Source organism: Netta rufina (genome assembly GCF_964035555.1).
Source record: "Netta rufina genome assembly, chromosome: 20".
Classification (NCBI taxonomy): Eukaryota; Metazoa; Chordata; class Aves; order Anseriformes; family Anatidae; genus Netta; species Netta rufina.
Genome location: NC_140144.1, coordinates 12697646 through 12713299, shown reverse-complemented (window position 1 = coordinate 12713299; position 15654 = coordinate 12697646).

Genomic DNA, 15654 nt, shown 5'->3' with positions numbered 1-15654 from the left:
ACAGCAGGCCACTTGCCTCTGTACCTGCAAATTAGGTCCAAGCTTGAAAGGAGCAGCCAGCATCATCCACGCCACCTGGGAACACAAAAGGACACAATGACCACTGTGCTTGCAAGCAACCACCTGCCACACTGGTCCTCTATCCCACACAGCCTCACCTCGGACCCTCACAGGGAAACACCTGAGCGTCTTCCCTTTGCTTCGGATAAGGGATGAGCAGGCTGACAACACTCACCTTCCCTCAGTGCTTCGTGACATGAGGATTTCCCTTCCCTGTCCACGACTGCACAAAGCACCTGTAGAGACGAGAGAAAAGCACACTCTGAGGCATCTCACAACCACAGCGTACCTGCTGCAATACCTATCTCTTCCCAGTTCCTTTACTTCAGTTACTCAACAGCTCTAACTCAGATTCTTCGCTCACAGCGCCACAGCAAATTCTGCCCGGGCCACGCAACATACGCTACACAAGCTACATTGCTTAGGACACACAAGCTGGAACGTTCCCGCCCAACAATCAGTCGCATCACACAGGATGGATGCCGCATACTCCTAGAAACCAAACCTACCAGTCCTGAGCAGCTCCTAACCTCCACCTGCCTACCACGTTCAGCACACTAACTGTTTACCCCTCAGAAAACCAGAAACATAGAACATACACACACACAAACAAAAAAAAAAAAAAAAACACAACTCCACAAATGCCAAAAAGACATGCACACACAACAACCCCGGCAGGAGTAATCACAGACTTACCCTTTGCAGATGAAAAAGGGGACTCTGATACAACCCTGCTCAGTCTCTTGGTAATGCTGCATCTACGCTGCCAAGCCACATGTAGCATGTAATCAAGCTGGTGTAACTCTACAGGGGACTAAAACAAGTGGTTTTAAACATGTAGAGATTAAAATATATCTCAAAAAAAGGAGAATATGCGGCCATCCCAAAAAAAAGTGAGCCAGCAGCCTCTACTAAATATCCCTCTATTTCAAGCACTTAGAGATCTAGAATTCCAACCACTTAGAAATCCAGACATCCATAGACTCCAGCCTGCCTAGAGAACCCTGCAACTGACTGAAGGAAACACAAAGCACTGACCCCAAAGAGCAGCCCAGGCAGAAGGAGCACTCTGATGCCATGCCTGGGGCTCATATACCTTTTGGCCCCGCCCAGCACCCAAACCCAATCACCTGGGAAAGGGGAGGGGCAAAGCACAAGAAAGTAGAAATAGAGCAAGAGAAGTGGTTGTTTTTCTTTTTTCTTTCTTTTTTAAAAACAACTTTATCTCAAAAGCATGCAGAGAGCAGACCAAATATTTGCAGTGATTCTAGGAGCAAAAATTGCCTTTGGCTTTTTCTGCAGGTTTTAATATTGAATTGACAATATCACCAAGCTAATAACTCAAACTTTTTGAACTGGAATTACTTTAAACAGGCTCATCCCCATCTGTAAATGCAGAGAACCAGCGTTCACTACCATGCAAGCCCTAAAACCCACCTCCTGCACAAAGCACACTACAACTAATGCAACATACAGTTGTGCAATACCACTCTGTTCCCAACTCCTTTATCTCACCTGCTCAGTAGCTCCACCTGAGTAATGGGCCCGGGCGGCGCCGCGCCGAAATGGGCCCGGGCGGCGCCGCGCCGAAATGGGCCCGGGCGGCGCCGCGCCGAAATGGGCCCGGGCGGCGCCGCGCCGAAATGGGCCCGGGCGGCGCCGCGCCGAAATGGGCCCGGGCGGCGCCGCGCCGAAATGGGCCCGGGCGGCGCCGCGCCGAAATGGGCCCGGGCGGCGCCGCGCCGAAATGGGCCCGGGCGGCGCCGCGCCGAAATGGGCCCGGGCGGCGCCGCGCCGAAATGGGCCCGGGCGGCGCCGCGCCGAAATGGGCCCGGGCGGCGCCGCGCCGAAATGGGCCCGGGCGGCGCCGCGCCGAAATGGGCCCGGGCGGCGCCGCGCCGAAATGGGCCCGGGCGGCGCCGCGCCGAAATGGGCCCGGGCGGCGCCGCGCCGAAATGGGCCCGGGCGGCGCCGCGCCGAAATGGGCCCGGGCGGCGCCGCGCCGAAATGGGCCCGGGCGGCGCCGCGCCGAAATGGGCCCGGGCGGCGCCGCGCCGAAATGGGCCCGGGCGGCGCCGCGCCGAAATGGGCCCGGGCGGCGCCGCGCCGAAATGGGCCCGGGCGGCGCCGCGCCGAAATGGGCCCGGGCGGCGCCGCGCCGAAATGGGCCCGGGCGGCGCCGCGCCGAAATGGGCCCGGGCGGCGCCGCGCCGAAATGGGCCCGGGCGGCGCCGCGCCGAAATGGGCCCGGGCGGCGCCGCGCCGAAATGGGCCCGGGCGGCGCCGCGCCGAAATGGGCCCGGGCGGCGCCGCGCCGAAATGGGCCCGGGCGGCGCCGCGCCGAAATGGGCCCGGGCGGCGCCGCGCCGAAATGGGCCCGGGCGGCGCCGCGCCGAAATGGGCCCGGGCGGCGCCGCGCCGAAATGGGCCCGGGCGGCGCCGCGCCGAAATGGGCCCGGGCGGCGCCGCGCCGAAATGGGCCCGGGCGGCGCCGCGCCGAAATGGGCCCGGGCGGCGCCGCGCCGAAATGGGCCCGGGCGGCGCCGCGCCGAAATGGGCCCGGGCGGCGCCGCGCCGAAATGGGCCCGGGCGGCGCCGCGCCGAAATGGGCCCGGGCGGCGCCGCGCCGAAATGGGCCCGGGCGGCGCCGCGCCGAAATGGGCCCGGGCGGCGCCGCGCCGAAATGGGCCCGGGCGGCGCCGCGCCGAAATGGGCCCGGGCGGCGCCGCGCCGAAATGGGCCCGGGCGGCGCCGCGCCGAAATGGGCCCGGGCGGCGCCGCGCCGAAATGGGCCCGGGCGGCGCCGCGCCGAAATGGGCCCGGGCGGCGCCGCGCCGAAATGGGCCCGGGCGGCGCCGCGCCGAAATGGGCCCGGGCGGCGCCGCGCCGAAATGGGCCCGGGCGGCGCCGCGCCGAAATGGGCCCGGGCGGCGCCGCGCCGAAATGGGCCCGGGCGGCGCCGCGCCGAAATGGGCCCGGGCGGCGCCGCGCCGAAATGGGCCCGGGCGGCGCCGCGCCGAAATGGGCCCGGGCGGCGCCGCGCCGAAATGGGCCCGGGCGGCGCCGCGCCGAAATGGGCCCGGGCGGCGCCGCGCCGAAATGGGCCCGGGCGGCGCCGCGCCGAAATGGGCCCCAACAGACTTATTCTTCAGTGATGAAGAAGGTGACCCTGCTCAGTCTCTTGGCAGTACTGCACTTACGCGGTCAAGGAACCATGCTCAACTCTTTCCCAAATACAACTACCTAGCAACACCTCATAAACATACTTCTAATATGTCAATTCAAGGACATCAAGACTAGAAGGCTACAAGGTCTAAAGACTCAACAGACAGCAAAACCACAAGCAAAAGCTCCAGAAATACAATAAACTGTCCCTAAACCTGAAACAGAATACCCCTTACATGCCCACTGCTGCCATTTTCAGATACATGCTCACACAGGGAGCTTCAATGATACATTTCTCCTAAACCATGCTCCATCACTTTGCCACCAAGGTTGTGACTTTCATAAGATTTGACATAAAGGCAAAGACTCACAGAAAACACCGTAATCCTGCAAAAATCATAAGGGACCCAGAACCACAAAGCAAATACACAAAGTAACATCGCCATACTACCCCTAACACTGCTATAACAATTACTCACCTGAGGAAGAGCTGCATGCAATACAGGCACCTACTACTAGATTGCTTTACAATGACAGATCCTACCAGTTACCACCTCAAAAAAGATATGCGTACCGGTTTTTACTTGAAAACGCATCAGTCCATAGACTGACCCACCTAAAGAACCCTCCAAACAACTGAAGGAAAACTAAAGCACTTACCCTAAAGTGCAGCCCAGGCAGAAGGAGCTCTCTGTTGGCATACCTGCAACTCAGTTACCATTAGGTCCCACCTGGAACCTGAAGCCAATCACCTGGGAAAGTGCAGGGGAAAAGCACAAAAAAGCAGAAAGAGGAGGAGCAGCAGCTGTGGTTTTATTAACTTCTTAATATGGCTTAGCTCAACAGCATGCAGAGCGCAGACAAGAGAACTGGGGTGTTTCTAGAAACAAAAATCCCCATGCTTTCGTTGCAGCTTTGAATGTTAGAAGGACATTACCACCAAGCAAGTAACTCTTTTTTTTTTTTTCCACCTGGAATTACCTCAATCTTTCATTTACAAAGAAAAATCTAGGAGCAGAACAGATTACATGCCAAAAGAAGAATTCAATTCCATTCCACTCGCTGGAGAAATCACTTACTTCAGTAGGCTATCTGAGAACCAAAAGGTTATGCTGATGTGTTAAAACACACTACAGGACACTGGGGCCAGGCCCTCCGCTGCACCCACTTAAAACCCATCCCTACACTCACCAAGGTGCAACCCCAACCAAAACACAGACACAGCATTTCAGCCTCAACACAGTTTTGAGAACTGCTGGAAAGCAAGCTTCATACTCAGCGAGGCGTGCCCAGGCTACACAGGACAGGGCTTCGGGCAACTCTTTGCCTACCAAAAAAGACCGCCATCAGCACCTGCTTTGTTCCGATTCTAAAGACTAACATCACAGCCCACGTTGCCTGGGACACCTGATAAACAGAAGAGAAAGCAGCCATACCGTTTTCAAGCCATCCCTGCACGTGTCGCTCCTCGATGATCTGCAACCTCTTCTCAAATCCTCAACCGCTTCTGTGGAGAGCCTGCCATGGCACCTGCAAAGCAAGATGGATACCCTTCGCAGTCACCTCGTGCTACTTGGCAGTTCTGCTCCAATCCAGCTCACAAACAGCCCGCCCTTCCCGTGCTGCTCTTCAGAGTGCAGCTTGGCCCCACTCAGCCTGTGCGACACACCTGTGAAACAAAAAGAAAAGCATAGGCTGAAGCAGCATCCAAAGCCACAGCACAGCTAGGACAGTTACTCTCATCTGCTCCCTAACTTCTGCCCCCTCACCTGCCCTAGAGGCAGGTGCTTCCATCTGCTCTCTTAAGTGACCCCTGGAGGGAAGCCCTATGGCAACAGCAAGTCAGAACAGGTGCTTTCCACCAGACCCTAGAGGAGACTCAAATGTCACGACACGCGACTGGAAGCAACTGCCAGAACTGGGATGATGGAGGCCTAAAAAGCCTGCCTTCAAGACAAGAAACCAGAAGGATGGGGACTGAAAACCCCATAAGACGACACTTAGGAAATCAATTCCCAAGCAGGAGCTCCTGATGCGGCCCAGATGTCTTCTGCAAGAGTGAGGATGGAAACAGACGCGATCTCAAACCGAATATGATGCACGAGACCTGAAACAGAACTGCATTTCAAGCAGCGACTGCAAGACAAGAAGTGCTCGGATCAGAGCCACGATGACAAAACAAGCACTGAGGCCCTTCAGCACCGCTACCAAGTCCCCTGTCTGGTCAGTCCAGTGTAAAAAGCTAGGAGGATATCAAGACCCGAGAAGCACAGAACAGACGCTGCAGAAGCAACACTACAGGACAGACGAACAGAACGAAACTGTCCTGCCTGGCGCACGCACTCACGCTACAAAATAATCCCACTGCTTCTATTAGCCTGGCGACCCAGCCACAAGCAGCCTGAACGTGACCCAGCCTGAACCACCCTCACCATGGCACCAAGTCTAGTCAGCCAGCAGGCACCATGCTCCTCTGGCTCCCAGCTCCCATTAGCCACCCCAGATATGCAAATACCAGGTGCCCCCCAACTTAGCTCTCAGGTTGCTGAATGGTAAATTCCCTCCGCCTCAAGAAATGCACAGGCACTGGTCGTCATCTTAGTCAATTGCCAGGCTCATCATCAGCTGCAAAAACAGAGTACCAGCATTCACTAGCATGCCGGTCATGATGCCCACCTTCTCCACAATGCTGACTACTGCTGATGCAACATACAACTATGCTCACCTGTTCCTCTCCAAATCCAAGCTCCAACAGTGCAACCAGTATCATCCACACCACCTGGGAAAACAAAGGGATTAAATTATCGTTGCATTCACAACACATCACCCAATGGTGGTTTTTTTTTTTTTTGTTATTGTTGTTTTTTGTGTGTGTGTGTTTCCTTTTTTTTTTTTGGTCTGCTTTAGCTCAACAGCATGCAGAGTGCAAACAAGAAAACTGGGGTGTTTCTAGAAGCAACAATCCCCATGCTTTTGCTGCAGCTTTGAATATTAGAAGGACAATACGACCCAGCAAGTAACTGGAACTTTCTTACCTGGAATTAGCTCAAACTTTTCTTCACATTGAAAGAAAAATCTAGGAGCAGAACACATTATACACCAACAAAATTAATTCCATTTCATCCCCAGAAAAAAAATCACATACTCTCATCCCCTCCTGTACCTCAGCCGCTTGCCTACCAAACGTGGCACATGCTTCCATCTGTTCTCTTTACCCACTTATAGCACCTCTAAAAGGCAAACTCGAATTTTACTCTATTGGCTGTAGGAAAATAACTGCAGTGACAACCGCGCCCCAAACTGAGCCAGCAGCCCCTACTAAACATCCCTCTACTAAGTGAATTCCAAGCACTTAGAAATCCAGAAATCCATAGACTCCAGCCTGCCTAAACAACCCTGCAACAGACAGAAGGAAAAACAAAGCACTGACCCCAAAGAGCAGCCCAGGCAGAAGGAGCTCTCTGATGGCATGCCTGGGGCTCATATAGCATTTAGCCCCGCCCAGCACCCAAACCCAATCACCTGGGAAAGGGGAGGGGCAAAGCACATGAAAGTAGGAAGAGAGCAAAAGAAGCAGCTGTGTTTTTTTTTTTCCTTTGTTTTTTAAAATCTGTTTTATCTCAAAAACATTCAGAGAGCAGACAAGAGACCTGTGGTGTTTCTAGAAGCAAAAATCCCCTTTTGCTTTTGCTGCAGCTTTTAATGTTGAACTGATAACGGCACCAAGCAAGTAACTGAAACTTCTTCAACTGGAATTACTTTAAACACGCTCACCGTCATCTGCAAACACAGAGAACCAGCATTCACTAGCCCTAACCCTAACCCCAACCCTCACCCTAAACTCTAACCCTAGCCCCAGCCCTAGTCCCTAACCCCAACCCTGGTTCCCGGGAACTTCATTTCCAGGCATGCTCTGGGCGCTCAACATGGCCTCCCGGAGGTCCGGAGTTCCAGAACTACATTTCCCGGCATGCTCTGGGCACCCAACATGGCCTCCCGGAAGTTCGGAGTCCCAGAACTACATCTCCCGGCATGCTCTGGGCACCCAACATGGCCTCCCGGAAGTTCGGAGTCCCAGAACTACATCTCCCGGCATGCTCTGGGCACCCAACATGGCCTCCCGGAAGTTCGGAGTCCCAGAACTACATCTCCCGGCATGCTCTGGGCACCCAACATGGCCTCCCGGAAGTTCGGAGTCCCAGAACTACATCTCCCGGCATGCTCTGGGCGCCCAATAGGGCCTCCCGGAAGTTCAGAGTCCCAGAACTACATCTCCCGGCATGCTCCGGGCAGTCAACGTGGCCTACCAGAAGCCTGGTGCCAAAAAACTACACCTACCAGAATTCCCTGGACAGCCAGCACGACCAATCAGAGGCCGAGTTTTCGAGAACTACATTTAACAGCACTCACTGTAACCCTAGCCCTTCCTGCCCTTACACAAAAAAGCCTCAAGCCCTAACCCTAAAAATCCTCGAAACCCCTACAGACCTAAGCCAAACTATTTACCACACTAAACCCCTGAAGTCCTATGCCTAAAACCCCTAACCCAATAAATTAAGACGCTCAAATCCCAAACCCGCAAAATTAAGATGCTCAAATCCCAAACCCACAAAAATAGGACGCTCAAATCCCAAACCCCCTTCCAAAAAAGAAAAAGAAAAATAAAGAAAAAAAAACAAACAAACAAATAAACAAAACAAAAACAACAAAAGGGGTAGATCTGGTGGCATCTGCCCTGTAACCCTGCAAAAATCACGAGGGACCTAGAACAACAAAGCAAACACACAAAATAACATTGACATCCTATCCATAAATATGCTATAACAATTAATCACCTCCAAAGAGCTTCAAGCAATAAATGCACATACTACTAGATCGGTTTCCTCTAAAAGATCATACCAGACCCTGACCCACCAATAGAACCCTGCATGTAGCTAACAGAAGCATCAACAAAGTGCTGACCCCAAAGAGCAGCCCCGGGCAGAAGGAGCTCTCTGATGCCGTGCCTGGGGCTCCTATACCATTTGGCCCCGCCCAGCACCCAAACCCAATCACCTGGGAAAGGGGAGGGGGCAAACCACAAGAAAGAGAGCAGGAGCAGCAGCAGCTGTGTTCTTTTATTTATTTATTTATTTGGTTTTTTTTGTGCCTATCCCTAGTTTACAGCATGCAGAGTGCAGACAAGAGAACTGGGGTGTTTCTAGAAGCAAAATTTACTGTATTTATGCCTCAGCTTTGAACATAGAAAGGACAATACAACCAAGAAAGTAAATGAAATATTTTCCACGGGAATTATCTCAAACTTTAGTGTTAGGTCAGAGGTTGGACTCAATGATCTTGAGGTCTCTTCCAACCTAGAAGATCTGTGATTCTGTGTGATTTACATATGAAGAAAAATCTAGGAGCGTAGGAAATTACACATCAAAAAAAACAACGACGTAATAAGCAACGCGCACGCACGGCCCCACAGCCGCTTGCAGTACTCGTTCTCCACCAGCAGGTGGCGGTAGAGGACGCCTGCGGGCGTCACCGCGCATGCGCGCCCCCCGGCCGCCTGCAGTACTCGTTCTCCACCAGCAGGTGGCGGCAGAGGGCGCCCGCGGGCCCCTCCACGCATGTGCGCCGCCCAGCCGCCTGCAGTACCCTTTTCCCACCAGCAGGTGGCGGCAGAGGGCGCCCGCGGGCATCACCGCGCATGCGCGCTTTTCGGTCGCCTGCAGTATCGCTTTCCCACCAGCAGGTGGCGGTAGAACGCGCCCGCGGGCATCACTGCGCATGCGCGCCCCCCGGCCGCCTGCAGTACCGGTTTCCCACCAGCAGGTGGCGGCAGAGGGCGCCCGCGGGAGTCACCGCGCATGCGCGGCTTCCGGGCGCCTGCAGTATCCTTTTCCCACCAGCAGGTGGCGGTAGAGGACGCCCGCCGGCGTCACCGCGCATGCGCGCCCCCCGGCCGCCTGCAGTACCCCTTTCCCACCAGCAGGTGGCGGCAGAGGGCGCCCGCGGGCGTCACCGCGCATGCGCGCCCCCCGGTCGCCTGCAGTACTCGTTCTCCACCAGCAGGTGGCGGCAGAGGGCGCCCGCGGGCATCACCGCGCATGCGCGCCCCCCGGCCGCCTGCAGTACCCGTTTCCCACCAGCAGGTGGCGGCAGAGGGCGCCCGCGGGAGTCACCGCGCATGCGCGCTTTTCGGTCGCCTGCAGTATCGCTTTCCCACCAGCAGGTGGCGGTAGAGGGCGCCCGCGGGCGTCAACGCGCATGCGCGTCCCCCCGCCGCCTGCAGTACTCGCTTTCCACCAGCAGGTGGCGGCAGAGGGCGCCCGCGGGAGGCCTTGTCAGGTGGATCACAGCTCGCCTACTGTGCCATTCGGAGCTTGTGGCTGTATTTTTTCCAACGTATTTGCTACCCACACCCCGCGGGGCAGCTTGTTTTACAAAGACTTCTCTCTGTTAATATTCTCTTTAAGGCGGGCACGAAGCATCCACTGCTCTTCTAAGCAAGCAACCTTCCTTCTGTGCTCCCTTCGGGATGCAGGACTACGTGCACTGAGATTTATTCCACTCATTTTTCTTCGCCTTTTCATTGGCACAGTCTCCAAGGACGCCTGGCTTTCTTCTCACAGCCTCGCGTCCGTTTCAGTGTAAGGCATCTTTTCCCTCCGCTGCTCTAATCCAAATTCAAATTATCCAGATAAAACAATAGCGAGGTAAGAGAGAACTGTCTGAGTTAAAGTCACCATCTTTCTGTAACTAATTTAGCAGACAGCTGTACCACATCAGAGGAGGAGGTTTAGATGCTAACCAGGTCACAGGCCCTGCTCAGGCACATCACGGTCAAGTGAGTGCCCCCGGAATCACTAAAGAAACTTAAGTAAGAATCTACTAGAAGAAAGCTGTCTCCTCTTACCACCACCTATTTAAGAGAGAGCGTAGTACAGGCAGTTCTACACGCATAAAACCACATACAGTATACCTGACCCAAGTAAATTCCCTCTTAGAAGTCCACCATTAAGCAAAAGAGGCGTATTGTGGTGACATACAGCTGCCGTGTAATGATCCTGAAGGGATGAATCGCCCTATGTATTCCAAGGTACTACTGTGGTTTGTTTTTTTTTTTTTTTTTTTTTTCCCAAGTACGTTCAACGGTACAGATAAGTACGTTCCCGCTAAGAAAAAGAGTTCAGAATTGTTTATAACGAGTTCGTTCCACGTGTCACTTTCTCACTTAACGTAGTAATAAAGATATGCTGCTGCTTTTGGATTTCATTTCCTTCTTGAATCTCACTGGTGTAATTCCAATGGTCAAACAACCTCTTCCAGAAAGACCAGCCCACTGCTTCACAGGAGAAGGAAAAGATGTCTCACACACGCTGGCTAGTACTAAAAAGAGTAATAGGAAGAGAAGTTCAGGCCATCAACATAAGTATGTTTCCCTGCCTCTTCTGCTGGCTGGTCAAGTGGAATCCTCAGGACAGCCCCAGTACCTTGTGAAGAGCTTGTTAACGCCAGCACAACTTCAACTTGTCTTTTAAAAGAAAGCTGTTAAAGGAGCAGGAGACTGTTTTTAAATGAGAACAACCGAAAATAAAATTATCTGAAGAGCCACTTTCTACTGGCATATTACCGTTTAAAAGGAAAATATTAATTACGTGCAGGTGCTCCAGTCTTCATTGCATTTTCTGTGATTCACAACATTACCTTTGAACAAAAGAGTAAGAGGAACGGAAGGGAGGATATTAACTCAGGTAACCAAGGATTTGGTAAGCTGGAACTTGGTGTCTTTAACACTTTAGCCTTGGAGCAAAAATGTACACCCTGTACAGGCTGAGCTGACTGATGAGGCAGGTGCTCCAGAGTACGTGCTACCGGGAGGTAAGTAACAAACACATTCCGCAGCTATTACCAGAAGTGGGGTTTCAGGATATGCAGACTGGTTTCACAAAAAATATTAGCGGTCTGTTGGTGACAGACAATTCGAGGAATTCAGCGCTGCCCATTACAGACTCCTCAGATCAGCACTTAACGAGAATTAATAAAACGGTTTATTTTATATATATATATATATATACATATACACATATACACACACACACACACCTATGTTCAAAAAAATGTATACAGTTAAAATATCAAATTAGTGATCCGGTAACAACACTGTTCATAAACAATCTCTTTTGTATGAACATTAAAATAAATGCACACTTTTAAAAGCATTTCTTTTTAGTGCTTCCAAAGCACAGCGTGTGCCAAGGCAAGGCCACCTGAAGAATCTCCGTCCTCCTCACGGGATGAAAGAGAACTGAAGTCAGGGACCTGGGAAGCCTCAGGTGCGCTTTCATAATGTCTGCAGATAAAAACAGAAGAGAGTCTGAGGTAGATTGGTTAGTAACCACCAAGTGGTAACAGTCACAGGGCTGTCTTTAGCTTTCATTAACACAACAGCAGTTTCTTTACTCTCAATCTACGCTGAATCTCAAGTTTAAAGGCATGGCTGGCAGTTCTCGGGAACAAGACCCTCGTCTCTGTGCTGGCAACATGCAATATTACCAGTGCAGGTGTTTCTGGGAGTTTTTTTTGTTTGGTTGGTTGGTTTTTTATTGGGGGGGGGGGGGGGGGACGACACAACAGATGGGATCTCTCCACAATGCAGACACTGTGTGCATTTGACAGTGCCCCATTTTAGTGCGATCCACTGCCTATTGCATGTAAAACGGCTAATGACAGTATTCAAGTGAGTAAATTCTCACCACCTGCAGGAGGGGCAGCAATGGTTATTTTTTTCAGCCTGTTGAGCAAAGAGCATCCTCCACAGGAAAAAAGCCACACCTTTCATAGCACGTCCTTAAGGTTACAGCCCAGCTTCTGCCGATAGAGGTTCGTAAAGTTAAAGCTCTGCTGCTTCTTCTCAGACTCTGACAGTAAGATCACTTGACCGCCAGGATGGCGAGGGCAACAGCTACGTCCTCTTCCACTCTTCTGCGGCACAGCAAACTCATTCCCGGTCCGTATTCCTCTGGCTGGTACACTATTATCTACCGTTCACCTGATTAACTCTGTTGGGTAGGCTGTTGAACTCTAGCTCCTCTAGCGTTCTCTCTAAGTGCTGTATTAAGACACGATTTTTAAACCTAGGGAAGTAATTTCATTTCTTCTTCCAAAAACAGCAGTTAAATAACTCAGTATTATTTTGCCACGACAAACAGTATTAGCAGAGGCTCTCTGTTTCCAGCATGGAAGAGCTTCCCTCATTTCTGACATCAGAATGGCAAATTTAATTTGATACAGCCACCTTTCCCCAACCCACGCAAATTCTGGGTCTTTCTTCCATAATCACCCATATCTTTCTATTTCACACTTCAGCTCTAGGTAACAACCATTTACTTCAGAAAATACAACGGCAGTTTGACCACTAAAACTGTAATAATTTAAGTATGTCAAAACAAAATACTTGTTTTGGAAAAGATTGAGATTTGCTATCATGAACAACGTTAGCGTTTAACTCTGAATCATTCATATCTATACAAACCTTGCTCCTTCCCTTATAGCAAATTCAATGAAATACTTCTGAATTTCCATTGGTCCTTGTACGTACCTCCTCAAGAAGAGAGATTTTTTCACGATCTTAAAGAAGAGATCCAAACAGATATTAGAAACAGATCTTGTAAATGCATTTTCAATAAATCTTAACAGCCAAAGGAAAAATAACAAAGCCTAGAGTTTCCTCTTTCTGCATACAGTAATGCACATAAGAAAAAAGCCAGCATACCAATAATTCGAAGTGATATCGATTAGCTGATATTCAAATGTAGCGCTGAATTTTGTTCTCTTAAAAGAGCAGTATCTAGAAACACCTGCCCTTGGAAAATGCAGTCTAGGTTTAATCAGCAGAGAAGCCTTGTATCTCCACGAACACACTGCCATGATTAGCAGTTAATAGAAACAAAGGGATACCAAGCCATGTTTCAACCCAGAGCTGTCATTTTTGAAAGCAGAGGTTTAAGATAACTACTCTAAAAAAGAAGTAATAATAAAAAAACGCCACTCAACAAGGGCCTATGATTTTTGTTTTTACTGATTTTGCACTGCTCGTCCCATTTTCTTAGCTATCCTCCTTATTTTGGGACAGCAGAACCTTCCCTTTATTTTCTTACCATACACCCTGCTGCTATGCTACTGCGAATAAACACCTTCTATTGCAAAAGCACAACTCTGTTTCTCACAACTACTCTCCCCTCTTCTTTTCTTACTCCTATTGTTTTTTCACCTTTTTGCATCTCCCACCCTTAAGTTTTTCCAACATTAGGGCACACTATTTTTCTTTGGACATCTCAGGGAATGACAAACACACAATGCCATTATTATTATAACAACAAATAGTTATTTGAGCCAATTCCCTTCAGGTAACCACGAAGTTAGTTTCTCCCGTTTACTAAATCCCCAGGAAGCATCCTTTTCAGCTGCTCTATGTAGGATCTTTTTTTTTCCCCAACATTTTTGAGATCAGTCACCTTTGTCCCGTTTGATCTACATGTGTACAGCAACTAGCATTAATTACACACATTAATTGCATGCTCCTCCTTGTGAGGCTGGTAATAAATCTAGTACCATTTGAACCCCTCCCCCTTTCTTCTTCTCCCATTTCCAGGGAGTGTTCTGCAAACACTCTAATTCTGTGCAATTCAATTCCTTTTACTCATTAATTCAATAAGAACTCTTCTAAGGAGAAGTCAAAGGTTTACAATAGTTAGTTTTAACAGTTTCGACCTTAAAAGTCTTTGTTAAGGCAGTCTCTCAGGTATTACGGTTCACCAATGCTTTTACCCAGGTATAAGGTTGGTCCAGCCTTTTTCAGCCACTCTTACTGTTGTTTCAGTACTCAGGAGCACTCAGAACAGTCTGTCCCACTCAGGTTACAGCTTCTATTCGCTCAATGTTCATATCAGAACCCAACCTCCTGCTCGGAATGGATGCATTGGGGCTTCAAGGATGGGGTTTGAGCTAATGATCCACAGGTCCCAAGAGAGGACAAAGAAGACGACAGCCCAAGCGCATGGCTCTTAAGAAAAGCATGTGGTGTCTCAAATTGAGGTAATTCATTCCCTTCGTCCAGGTACAGCAATCCAAGTAACGTTTCATACAGTGAAACTCCCTCCCACATCTTTTCTTGGTGCAGTTTGGATTTGGAAAAGTGCTGAAGGTAAGCACTTTTTCGTCCAGGGGAGCCGAGTTTCCAGAACTTAGTCAATTTCTTCTTTACTGTCTGATCCGCTCCACCCTTCCAGAAGAGGAAGGACGTGAAGGAGTGTGGTTAAGTGAAGTAGGTCATGTGAATGTTGAGCAACTAGGAGGTCGCGAGCTAACAAAGTATTCAACGCAGCTCATATGAGTCTGAGAAAGTACGTAAAATCTGGGAGGTTTCAGGGAGGTTTCAGGTACAAGAACACGATATCTGTTGGTGGTCTGGGAAAGTACTAACTGTGTTATTTCGGTTGATGGGAGTGAGAAACTAGCTGATAAAATAAAGAAATGCACTAACCAATCATGAGCTTAGCTTTTGCAATATGTATGAGCTAATTATATTGAATTAGATAAAAGACGACTGAGCTATCCAATAAATCGAAGTTCACTGATCACTCATATTGAGCGTCTGTGTCTTCCTTCCGTCGACAACAAATGTCCTCGCAACAAATGGCGCCCGAACAGGGACCATCTGAACGGGAACAGGAACTTCGCTGGAGTTGAACCTGCGAGCCACGGTTGGACGGAATACGAGGACCGGTCCTGCAACGCAGCTCAGGAGGTGAAAAGGATTATAAATTGCTGAATCTCCGCATCCGAGGTCTGAAAGGTGAATGGACAAGAAACCTGGAATCCCTGCACCCACAGCTCGGGAAAGGAGTCCTCGCACCCGGGATGAGCCTATAGAGGGTCCCGCCGGAAAGCGTCGCCGAGGTCTTTGCAAAGGCTGCAACGGTACCGACGTATATAAAGGTATGGAGAGACAAGCGGCGTATGATTTGCTCAAATGCTTTTTAGAAAAGCAGAGCACGCAGTTTATAGACTGCAAAAAGGATTTACCAGGATTATTAGCATATGGAGTAATGCAGGGTTGTTTTATCAATCCTGATACAGTTTTTGAACAAACAGAGTGGCGTAAATTTGGGGACAAATTGTTTGATGAAAATAAGGCTGCTAAAAAATTATTGAAGCCTTGGAGAGCAGTCACTAACGCCTTAGTTATACATCAGGCTGAGCAGAGAGTCGCTACTGCTGCTACAGAGCGACTGGGATTGCCGGGAAGTGCTGGAGCTGGGGATTGCCCACTGCTGCCTTCAGTGAGAACGATAACGCTGCCTCAGGGGGCTACAGGGCAATGGGAGCCTCCCCCCCCCTCAGTCCGCGGAATCGAACGGCAGCCGACCCTCACCGTGT